The 12,012-nt window shown below is 45.5% G+C and overlaps 1 pseudogene; it reads left to right on the top strand.

Annotated features, from left to right (window-relative positions):
• Nucleotides 1-301: 301 nt before the first annotated feature.
• LOC147915728 (glutathione S-transferase A3-like) lies at nt 302-7,249 on the top strand (annotated as a pseudogene).
• Nucleotides 7,250-12,012: the final 4,763 nt, after the last annotated feature.

Raw genomic sequence — 12,012 nt, 5'->3', positions numbered from 1 at the left:
TGAGGCTTCACTTCACTCTGGTCTGTTCTCTACTCACAGCCAGAGCAGATTTTCTCAAGTGTGTCTGAGTCTCTCCACCTGCGTGATCTCCTTCAGTGACTCCTGTACCTGCAGGGAGGCCTCCTCACATCCCTCCTCACACCCTCCTCCAGCCCATCACACTCCTGGGCAATGGGGGCCCTGGCCTTCCTGCCTGGGCACAGTTGCTAGCCCTGCCTGGCAGCTCCTTCCACTGTGGCCACACTCCACTCCTCTCAGAAACCTGAAGCCACTGTGCCTCCCCCACTCCTGGTGTGGAAACATGGCCCTGCGGTGTCCCCAGGGCTCCCTCACCAACGGTAATAACACCGCGCGCCACTCCCCGCACACCTGGTTGATCTAAGGGCTCTGGTCTGGGCTTTGGGAATTCCTCACAATTCTCCCCACACTCCCACCTGCCTGACATTGGTATTCACTCACCCATGTCTTCAAAATACATTTATTTCCATCACTCAAATGCGGTGTGTGGGGCTTGCTTGGAGCCTGATGTAAATAAACCAACTGTAAAGAATGCTTCATGAGATGTTTGGGAAAATTAGAATGTTGAATACTTACTGAAATGAAGGAATTATAAAACTTTGGTTCGATACAAGAATAGTCGGACTATGTTTAGAAGAAAAGTCCTTACCTTTGAGAGATTAACAGTCAATTTTTGACAGATGAAGTGATATGCTGTCTAGGATGTGCTTCAAAATAATCCCGAGGTCATGGAGTGAGTAGGTGGGAGTATATGTTAGTTTCTCTTGGTTGCTGTATCAAATTACTACAAACTGGGTGGCTTAAAACAACAGAACATATTTTCTCACACTTTTGGAAGCTGAAAGTCCCAAATCAAGGTGTCAGCTGAGCTGCCTTCCTCCGGGGGCTCTAGGAGACAATCCTTCCTGCCTTTTCCAGCTTCCGGTGGCTTTTTGCATTCTTTGCTTGCCTTGGCTCATGGCCACGTTACTTCAACCTCTGACTCGGTCTTCATCTCCCCTCACCCTCTGCGTGTCTTGGTCTTCTCTTCCGTTGTAAGGATACGTGTTCTTGGATTTAGGGTCCACCGGGATAATCGAGAATGATCTCATCTCAAGCTCCTTAACTTAGTAACATCTGCAAAGACCCTTTCCCAGTAAGGTCACATTCACAGCTTGAAGGTATTTGGACATTGACTTATCTCTTTGGAGGGCACCAGACCACCCACTACAGGTGGATCTTGTGTACAGATGAAAAAAGATTATTGGCAGTTGCTGAAGCAGGGAGATGGGTACATTAAGGTTTGTAATGCTATTCTCCCTACTTTTGCTTTTGCTAGAAATTTTCCATTTAAAATACTATATTATTTATTGTGCTCCTAATATGTGCAGGGGCTGTGCCAGACTTTGGGGAGTTGACTGAAAACAAGATGAAGGCCCTACTCCCAGGAGCTCACAGTCTATGGGGAAACTGATATCAAACATAGCGTCAAAATAATGTGAGATAAGATATATTAGGGGAAATACAATCGTAGGTTAAGGTAGAGTATTCTCTTCAGAGCAAAGAGCATGTGCAAAGGCCCAGAGGCTAGGAAGGCTGATCTGAATGTGGCAGAGACAAGAGTATACACATAGGGTTGCCAGGTTTAGCAGATAAATACAGGACACTCAGTGAAATGTGAATTTCAGATAAACAATAAATAATTTTTTAGTATAAGTACATTCCATACAAAGTTTAGAACATACTTATACTAAAAAGTTATTTATTATTTGCCTGTTATTCACATTTAATTGGTTGTCCTCTATTTTACCTGTGACCCAATATAAAAAGTATTGCCAAGACTCGCTTGCCCCTTACTGACAGCAGCTCCCTGCTGCTCATGGCAGAGGTTTCTCATTTGCCTTCGTCCTTGCATCCAACTCATGAAAACCTCACAGTAAATTTCTTCAAAAAGACATTCCCCACTGACTGGCAGAGAGAGTCCAAACATCCTGAAATTTTTTGTTTAATCCTTTAATTTCCAACCTTGAAAAGGAATATATTAACAATTTGTTTTGTGATAAGAGGAGGACTTGTCAGTTTTCTTCTAATCTAGCTTGGAACCCCTGGCCCCTGAACTCTAAAGGAGGGGCTTTTTAAATGAAAGAGGTGGGGAGTATTGAGCATGTCTGGCAACTCCCTCAGTATCAGGAAGGGCTGAAACTCTGTGAGTATTTGCTCCAGGACCAACCCCAGGCCCTGTGGATCCCTCTCTTTGCTTCTCCTCCTTTTCTGCACCGTGACTGAGCTCTAGCAGCTCAGGACCCCACAGCCCTCCCAGCAGGAACATCAAATACATGCGTTAGAGTGAAAGAGGAGAAACAGGCCCCACAGTTGCCTTGAATTCTCTTCTCTGACGGGTTGACAAGGTGATGTCCTAGCATATTACAGACTCAGATAACAAGACGGTGTTGACTTAGTTGGAAGGCCAGGTGAGCCTGTGAGGAGGGAGAGAAAAGGCGAGGGCCAGCAGCAGTGGGGTGGGGAACACAGGGACCCGTGCACACATTGCCCAATGGGGTGATTTGAGGAGTGTACAAAACACCTACAGAGAAATTTCCTTTACTACTAGCCTTAATGCCAGGAACCTCACAGACTTGTTTTGGGAACTTCTCAACTAAGACGGTAACCGGCTGGTGGACCTGTTGCACCTTCTCCCAACGTCTGCCTAAAACATCCATGAAGAGAAATCAAGGCAAAAAATACAGTGACCTACTGTGTATCTGAATGGGAAATAAAAAGATAAATGAAATAAGAGGTTAAAAAACAAAAGACAGATTGATAAGAAAAAGAATTACAAGAAGGTAAAAAACAATGCTATTTCCTTTGGAATGTTCCCAGGTAATAATTTTTTGTTTCCTTTTATATCTTCAGTCATTCCAACAAACAGTTTTTCATTCCAAAAGTGTGATCCATAAAACATTTCACTCTACTTCTCCTTTCTTCTTTCCAAAGACGGGAGTCTGATGTTCCAGCAAGTGCCAATGGTGGAAATTGATGGGATGAAGCTGGTGCAGAGCAGAGCCATTCTCAACTACATTGCCGCCAAATACAACCTCTATGGGAAAGACATAAAGGAGAGAGCCCTGTACGGTATTTTTCCTGCTCTTTCATCAACAGTGAATAGGAACAATGTAGGTCCTTCCCTGAGGGTGCAGGACCACGACAGGGGGATCATGACCACCAGCAGTTGGCCTTGGTGGTATAGACTGAGGTCCAGTACAGCAGAGACTTCGGAGGATGAGGGACAGGAAACCTGCAGTGTACTCAAGCAAGTGGGATTATAGAAGAGGGTGTGGCCCATGGATAGGGCACAGTGACAGAGGTCTCCAAACCTTGATGAACTAAGATGCTGGGAGGGTGGTGGAGTCATGACTCCAGGTGCTCAGGTCTTCAGGAGCTGGACACCAGCCCACACCAGAGACAAGGGACCAAGGGTCTGCGTGCCTAGAGGTTAAGGCTGGGGAAGGGTGGGACCGAAAGGAACTGATTCATGTTCCTGAATTACCAGAATGACGACCGGCAACCTAACTTATCACACATTTGTGTGGATGGGCTATTTGACAAGGATCAGCAGAGGTTCAACCCAAGATGCTCGGGTTACATCAAGCATTTTGACACATGACAGTAGCAGCAGATTTATTCAATACAAACGGATCTGGGGCGTCTGCTCCCTGTTGGCACGGGACCACATGATTAAAATTAAAATCGTGTAAGGAACTGTTGGCAGTTGTCCAAAGTTAAACATCGAGTTACCATATGACTCAGCAACTCCACTACTAAGTAGATACCCAAAAGAGTTGAAAATAAATCCACGTTAAAAATTGTACTCAAATGCTCATAGTGGGGCCGGCCCCGTGGCGTAGCTGTTAAGTGGGAGCGCTCCGCTGCTGGTGGCCCAGGTTCGGCCTGTGAAAGCATACGTGTTTCATTTGGGAAGGATGAAATATTCTGAATTAGAGTGTGGTGATGGTACAGAATTCTGTGACTTTACTAAAAATCACAAAGTTGTACACTGGAAAAGAGTGACATTATGGTAGGTGAATTATATGTCAATAAAGTTTTCATTTTAAAAGATCTCTTACAGGAAACCCTGTTGGGACCGGAAAAGAATATCACCTGGAATGTGCTGGTTGGAACTCTATAAAGAATTGCATTATTTCAGAAGATATTTTAGGTGGGGTCTCGAGAAATGCAAACATAGCCAGTTTGGGGCAACAGGACATGGAGAGGGCTGTGGAACCAAGTTCCTTGGGAAATCATTGGAAGAACTGCCAACATTGGGCATTATGTTGGCCTAGGTGGTGTAGGAGGATGAGAGGGAGAGGGCCATGACTGAGAGGGCTGTCCCAGGGACTCTCTGGAGGTGACTTAGGTGACAGGTCTTTGGTCATGTGAATCACGCTGAGTTTGTGCACAGAACAAAACCCAGCAGAGATGGCAAACCCCAGCTAGAGGCTCACTGGTTACTTGCAGTGATTCCACCAATGTCTCTCATGCCTGTGACTCAGGGCAGGTCAGCGCTGCTCTTGGTCCTTATATTTGGTCATGTGTGTAACAAAAATTTTAGACATGTATCCACCTTGGAAGCTTGTTCTAGAATGAAATGTGAAAATTAAATAAAAATCCCTAGCTGAATGACTGGCCTATAAAAAATGCATCCAACCGAGGTGAATTCCTTTGCCACCTCCTGATGCCCCATTCTTTTACATTTTTAAAGTAAAACATCTAAGGCAGGAGACATGTGAAAAGTTGGTCATTTTTGTCTTTCAGGATTGATGTGTACATAGGAGGTCTGGCAGATTTGAATGACGTGTTCATACTTTGTTCAATGAGCCCACCTGATGAATAAAATGCCAAGATTACCCTGACAAAAGAGAGAACAACAAATCGTTTTTTCCCTGTTTTGAAAAGGTAAGTGTGGTGCTCAGTGTCTTGGGGGCACTGAGGTTAGAGGAGAAAGAAAACAGTTCCTGGGCCTTCCCGGGGCTTGATCTTCAGTTCCAGGGAGCCTTCCTTAATACTGGTTAATGGAGCATCCTGACACTCAAGACATGTTACAAAAATCCACTGTGAGGAAGTATTGTACCAGATTTACCCAATTTATAATTTTCAGCAAAACTTCAATTTACCAGGACCCAGTCTAGAATTCTCTGTTCAATGGAATTTCATGGTCATAGAGCTTGGGCTGTGGAAGGCTCTGAGAGCCACACTAGAGATTGGAGTAGATCCTGCAGAACACCATACAGGGGTTTCTGGTCCAGGAGGAACATGATGAAGGCAATATATCTGAAAATATTCTGGCACCATGTGTAAGGAGACGTCAGACCAGCTGACCATCAGGAGAATGTGGTAGTATTTCAGGGAATGAGTGAGATACATCTAACAGAGATGGGGGCAGTGGATGGAGAGCAAGAGAGAGATGAAGAGCTGTTAAGGAAAAATAACCTACCAGTTTGGGGGACATGGCTCTTAGATTTTTGAGGAAAGTCGTGCAAACTAAGGAAATAAAGTTCCTTCATTACACAGAGTACTTCTCTTAGTTAATGTTTCTCTTTGAAGGTAAAGGAGAACATTTCAAGATCAATGCTACCTGAAATCACACTAAAGAAACATCAGGAACCAAGAAATGATTGTAAGAGATACAAGAGGCTTACATATAAATAAAAAGATTAACAGTGACACCTTCATATTTATAAATTGTTAAATCATTCTTTCATTCATTCAACAAAATTTTATGTATTGCTAGTGTGTCTGACCGTACTCAAGGAGCGAAGAATTTAATACTAATCAGAACATGCACTCTTCTGGCCCTTGTGGTGCTGAGGGTTTAGGCACATTCACATGACGACAAGCTCTTCAGTCACTGCGGTTGGAGGACATCTATACTCTGAAATCGAAGAGCCCTGTGATAACATAGATGAAATATGCATGTTACAATATAGCGTTTGATGCTTTATTAATGTTTTTTATTTTTTATCTATACTTCCATACACATACATTAGTCTAAAAGGGTATTTGCCAAAATGTTATTATTTTTAGTTGGTGCTACCCCATGTATTTTTTCTCTTTTTTCTCTGTGATTTCCATACTGCTGCAATATTTTTAATAAACCTCACATATATTCTGCAATATTTTATTATGTGAAATTCAAACGTGCAGTAAAGTTGAAAGATTTGTACAATGAACTCATATACACCCATCAACTAGATGCAAAAATTAACATTTTATTATGGTGTTTGTTAGCTTAATCATGTATGTCCCCATCCCGCTCTCCCCAATCAAGCATAGTATTTTTTGATGCATTTTAAAGCAAGTTGCAGACATCAGCACAGTCACCCCTAGACACTCAGCATGCAAATTAGAACATATTCCACCAATGTTATTGACAGATGCAAGTGGGGTAGAAGTTAGACCAGCGTTGTAAGGGAGATGATGAGTTCAAGTTGACCCGAGTTTATTTCAGGATCCAGAGAGATAGACAGGAAATGAGGAGAGCAGAGGAGAGGAGAAAGGTAGACTCTGAAATAGTCTCCTCAGGATTGAAGAAGGCTGTCGTGAAGATGGAGCCATTGCCTAAGGGAGAAGAGAGAAAGAAAAGTGTGGAGAAAGAGCAAGAGAGACAGGTGAAGAGCCATGTCCTGAAGTTTCAGGGCTGCTCACTTTAGGGTGTGGGGCCGACGGAAATATGGCACAGCAGGTGCTAAGCCCTCGGCCCAGTGGAAGGTGCAGCAGGGAGCCCCAGTGATGTGGGAAGGGGAGAAGGACGTGGTGGCCTTGGCTTCAGCTGAGGAGCGAGGGAAGAACAGCAGAGCCCACTCCTCCCTCCGTCTCTCTGAGTCAGGGCCGGTGGAGAAGGTCTGAAGCTCCACACCTGCCCCAGGAAGCAGCAGAGCGGGGAGAGAGGGGCTGGAGAGACCCGGGAGGAGCAGGGGCCCAGCCTGACTGTGCCTGTGTCCATGACCTGATCCCTCAAATCCGCCAGGTGTTAAAGAGCCATGGACAAGACTACCTGGTTGGCAACATGCTGAGCAGGGCTGACCTGGGTTGAACTCAGTTGAACCTGATTCAACTTCGTCTGGTTGAACTTCTCTACTGTGTCGAAGAGCTTGACCCCAGCCTTCTGACCAACTGCCCTCTTTGTTTCTCTCTGCACAGTCTCCCCTCTCTCCCATCTCTCTCTCTCGATGGGCAAATTGGTTTTGAAGACTAGCAATGGATATTATCTCAGGGCAAAATTTCCTCAGCAAAAAAATATTTTGTATGTTAATCTCTAAAAGATTGTGAGGAATTTTCAAAGCCCAGACTCGAACGCTTAGGTCACCGAGGTGTGGGTGTAGTTGTGCGCGGTGTTATTACTGTTGGTGAGGGAGCCCTGGGGACACCGCAGGGCCATGTCCCCACACTAGGAGCTCACAGGACAGTGGGGGAGGCACAGTGGCTTCAGGTTTCTGAGAGGTTCACGGGGCTCTGTGGGAGCCCAGAGCAGAGCCCAGCTCTCCCTGGGAAGCACCGAGGGGAGGAGTGGAGTATGGCCAGGGGGGAAGGAGCTGCCAGGCAAGGCTAGCAAACGTGCCCAGGCAGGAAGGCCAGGGCCCCCCTTGCCCAGGACTGAGATTGGGCTGTGTTTGCAAGGGGCCCTGTGTTCCCCACCCCACTGCTGCTGACTTTCACTCTTTCTCTCCCTCCTCACAGGCTTATCTGGCCTTCCAACTAACTCAACACCATCTTGTTATCTGAGTCTCTAACACTGGAAGGTTAGCTCTGAGCTAACATCTGTGCTAATCCTCTTCTATTTTCTAAGTGCGTAGCCGCCATAGCATGGTTACGGAGCAGTGCAGGTCCGCACCTGGAGTCCAGGCCCAAAACCTCAGGCCACTGAAGCAGAGTGCACCAAACTTAACCACTATGCCACAGGGCCTGCCCCAAACATACTAAATTTTTGATAGATGAAGTGATATGCTGTGTCGGATTTGCTTCAAATAATCCCTTGGTCGTGGGGCCATAGATGGGATGCTGTATCAAATTACTACATGGTTGCTGTATCAAATTACTACAAACTGGGTGGCTCAAAGTAACAGAATGTATTCTCTCACACTTGGAGGCGGGAACTCTAACTCAAGATGTCAGATGGGCTGCCTTCCTTCAGAGGCTCTAGGGGAGAATCCTTCCTGCCTCTTCCAGCTTCTGGTGGCTTTTTGCATTCTTTGCTTCCTTGGCTCATTGCCACATTCCTTCAACCTCTGACTCCACCTTCACATCACCTCACCCTCTGTGTGTCTGTGTCTTCTCTCCTGTTTTCAGGATACAAGTTATTGGACGTAGGGCCTGCCAGGATAATCCAGAAGGTCTCACCTCAAAATCCTTAACTCAGTTACATCTGCAAAGACCCTTTTTCCAAGTAAGGTCATACTCAGAGGTTCCAGGTTTTCGGACATGGACCTATCTTTTTAGGAGGCCACCGTACCACCCACTACATATAGATGTATAGATGTATAGATGAAGAAAATCACTCACAACATCTGAAGCAGGCAGATGGGTATAATGGATGGTAGCATACAACTTTTAGGACACACTTGTACTAAAAAATTATTTACTGTTTGTCTGAAATTCACATTTAATTGGGTGTCCTGTATTTTATCTGTGACCCAATATAAAAACTACTTCAGAGATCCACTTGCCCCTTACTGACATCAGCTCCCTGCTGCTCACAGCAGAGGTTTCTCATCTGCCTTCCTCCTTGCATCCAACTCATGAAAGCCTCACAGTAAACGTCTTCCAAAAGTATACACCACTGATTGGCAGAAAGGGTCCAAACATCCTGAAATTTTTTGTTTAATCTTTTAATTGCCAACCTTCAAAACGAATACATTAACTAATTGCTCGTGATAAGAGGATGATGTCATTTTTCTTCCAATATAGCATGGAACCCCTGGCTCTGAACTCTGTAGGAGTTTTCCTTAACTGGACTCCACCTGTGTCAGATGGAGGAGTTATTCCATCATAAAAATGGCTTATGAATACCTGAGGGGTTGGCATTGAGTTGCTGAGCCATGTGGGAGACAGATTTTAATTAGGTAAGTACTGATTTTATAAATCTTCATACATTGCCTCACTTCCTCACATCTAGCTCACCAGAAAAATACTTTAAAATGTGTCCTCAGCACAAGCAAATTCTGTTTTATTTATTTATTTTTTTTTTTAAAGATTTTATTTATTTATTTTTTCCCCCCAAAGCCCCAGTAGATAGTTGTATGTCATAGCTGCACATCCTTCCAGTTGCTGTATGTGGGACTCGGCCCCAGGATGAACGGAGAAGTGGTGCCTCGGTGCGCACCCGGGATCCGAACCCGGGCCGCCAGCATCGGAGTGCGTGCACTTAACCATCAAGCCACGGGGCCGGCCCGCAAATTCTGTTTTAGACTCACATCGTGCCTTCTTGCTGTGCTTAGGTGTCAGCTCAAAAGTTGTTTATTCAATTGCTGTTGGAAACATCTTTACAGAAATGTAAAAATGAAGAATTTAGAACACTATAGCAGGAGAATTTAGATATGAGAAACATTAATGATAGGAAGAGAAAATGAATGATACCATTTTATACAATTTATATTTTATACATTTTATACAGTCTGAGAATCTGACGAGAAGAGAGAGTGTGGGTGTTTGTGCCGAGGTTACTCTCTCTGTAGAAGTAGTCCACACACAGCAGTTATGAGCTGTGATACTGTAATACTATGTCTGCTGTGAAAATTCTAAATTAAGATAGATTGTAATAGGAATAATTTAGTCCGAAATTCAGCAGAACTCGATTCTAGTTCAGCCTTTGTTGGGTTCGCGGACACGTCTCCTTCTCTCTCTGGGGTTCAGCCAACTCAGGGCAACCAGACAACGGCTGGAGTGGGTTTCCCAGTCTGGCCCTATGGACACTGTGGCCGGGCCATGCTTTGTTGTGGAGCTATCCTGTGTGTTGTCTTTTTTTTCTCTTTAGTTAAAAGTATTTATTATAGAAATGTACATTTAGTTAGTTTTAAGGAAAGTACTTGAGAGTAGCGTTAACATATATTTTCCTCAAATTTGCCAACTTTACACCTGCAAGGTATCAACAACGATAGTTTGTTTATGCATTTTACACGAAATCATCATTTCATCAACACTCTACTCTCACTTTTTCTTCTCACTTCACTCTGTACTTGTAGAAAGAACACAGTGTGGGGTCAAGCTCATCCTAGTGCTGGGGGCAGCCGCAGAGTCGAGTGAGATACAAATGGATAGAAAAGAGTTACTCTACTTTTCAAAAATGTATTTTTCAAAAAAAAAAATTTAGCCTGGGGAGATGACACAGATATAAGAGCCGACTCCCTCAGAGTTGTCGAGAGGCAGCATAGGCGGATTCTGAACTCATCTCCTCCCACAGACACAACAAATTTGCAACTACTCTCGGAACAATTACCCCTGAGAGAGAACTGAAAACTGGATTAAAAAAAACCCACAACAAGGGACAGTCCTGACTGAGGTGGAAGAGGCAGAAATTTCCTTCTGGAGAGAAAAAAAGCCACCTTCGCAAGCTGAGGTTCTTTTTTTTTTTTTTTTTGCTGAGGAAGACTGGCCCTGGGCTAACATCCATGCCCATCTTCCTCCACTTTATATGGGATGCCGCCACAGCATAGCTTGACAAGTGGTGCATTGGTGCAAAGCCTGGGATGCAAGCTGAGGTTCTTCATGGCTGGCCAGGAGAAGTCCTAAGGTGTGCAGCCTTCCCTGGAGGAGTGGGGGACCTAAGTATGGGGGCATTACTGCTATAAGCATGTGGTGGACTCAGCACAACTGAGACAAGTGTCATAATATCTGGCATTGCTGGCTATTAACAACAGTCGGGAATACCCCCAGAGAAGCTATTGGACACAAGCGGGAAAAAAGCCATCTCTTAAAGGGCCCATGCACCAATTCACTCGTTTAGGAAAGCAATCTAAAATCACAGAAAGAAAGGTGCACAGTCCTTTGGTGGAAAGAGACTCACCCAATAGGCTCTGGGTGCATCTTGGTGAGAAGTGAGACCTCTCGAGGACTGAGACATTGGCGACAGCCATCATTGTAACCTAGCACAGGCCTACTGACAAAGACACTGGCAGAGGCCATTGGAGTTCTTCCCCTGGCCTGTTAGCCCAGAGTCTGCCCCACTCATTAAAGCACAGATTTAATCTAGCTCAGCGAGGGCAGGCAGCCCTCCTGAGGGACAGCAAGCCTTCAGGCAACTTGTGGGCCTGCATAGGCTGGGTGCCCGGGTGCCTCTGCAGCCAGGTGAGTACGTCCACCTCTGCAGGGCAGGGTGTGCGTGAGGAGCGGATGGAGTGTGTGGGGCTTCTGCTGTGGGGCAACTGGGTCCACTTCAGGTAGTCTGGGCTTGCGCATAGGACAGGACTGTGTTGAGGGGGTGTGTGGCCCTGTGGGCAGTGGCGTTGTCAGCAGCAGACTTGTGTTTCTCAAACAGCCACATAGGGGATCAGCCCCACCTTCCAAAGCCTGAAACAATTGGCTGCTGTCATGCCTAATGCCAGCCCCACCTATCTGCAATCCTGACAGAGCTGACAAGAGGCTTGCAGGATGTAGGCCTATAGCAATTGTAAGCTCCTGAGCCTAACAACCAGCCAAGCTGGGTGTCTACTCACTTAACAGAAAAACTGCAACAGGAATGTGCTATTAGACCTTGCAGCCAACTGTTCTTGGGCTTCCCTTGCCCGATAAAGTGACTGAAGGGTCCATAGCAGCCACACACAGCTGAGCATTACAACCAGCCGGCCAATGGGACACCCTAGCCTCCCTGGGCACCTACAGCAAGAGCAACCCTGCCACAACAGAAGGACACACGTAGCCCACACAAGGTCACTCCTGGAACATTTGGAACTAATGATGAGAGGGAAGCACACTGCTGGGCCTCATAAGGCATCTCTTACATGAGGCCACCCCTCCAGGATCAGG

Source organism: Ceratotherium simum, chromosome 13 (genome assembly GCF_057802395.1).
Source record: "Ceratotherium simum simum isolate JZ-2026a chromosome 13, ASM5780239v1, whole genome shotgun sequence".
NCBI lineage: Eukaryota > Metazoa > Chordata > Mammalia > Perissodactyla > Rhinocerotidae > Ceratotherium > Ceratotherium simum.
The sequence above is the reverse complement of the archived record's forward strand: the minus strand, read 5'-3'. Positions and strand labels throughout refer to the sequence as shown.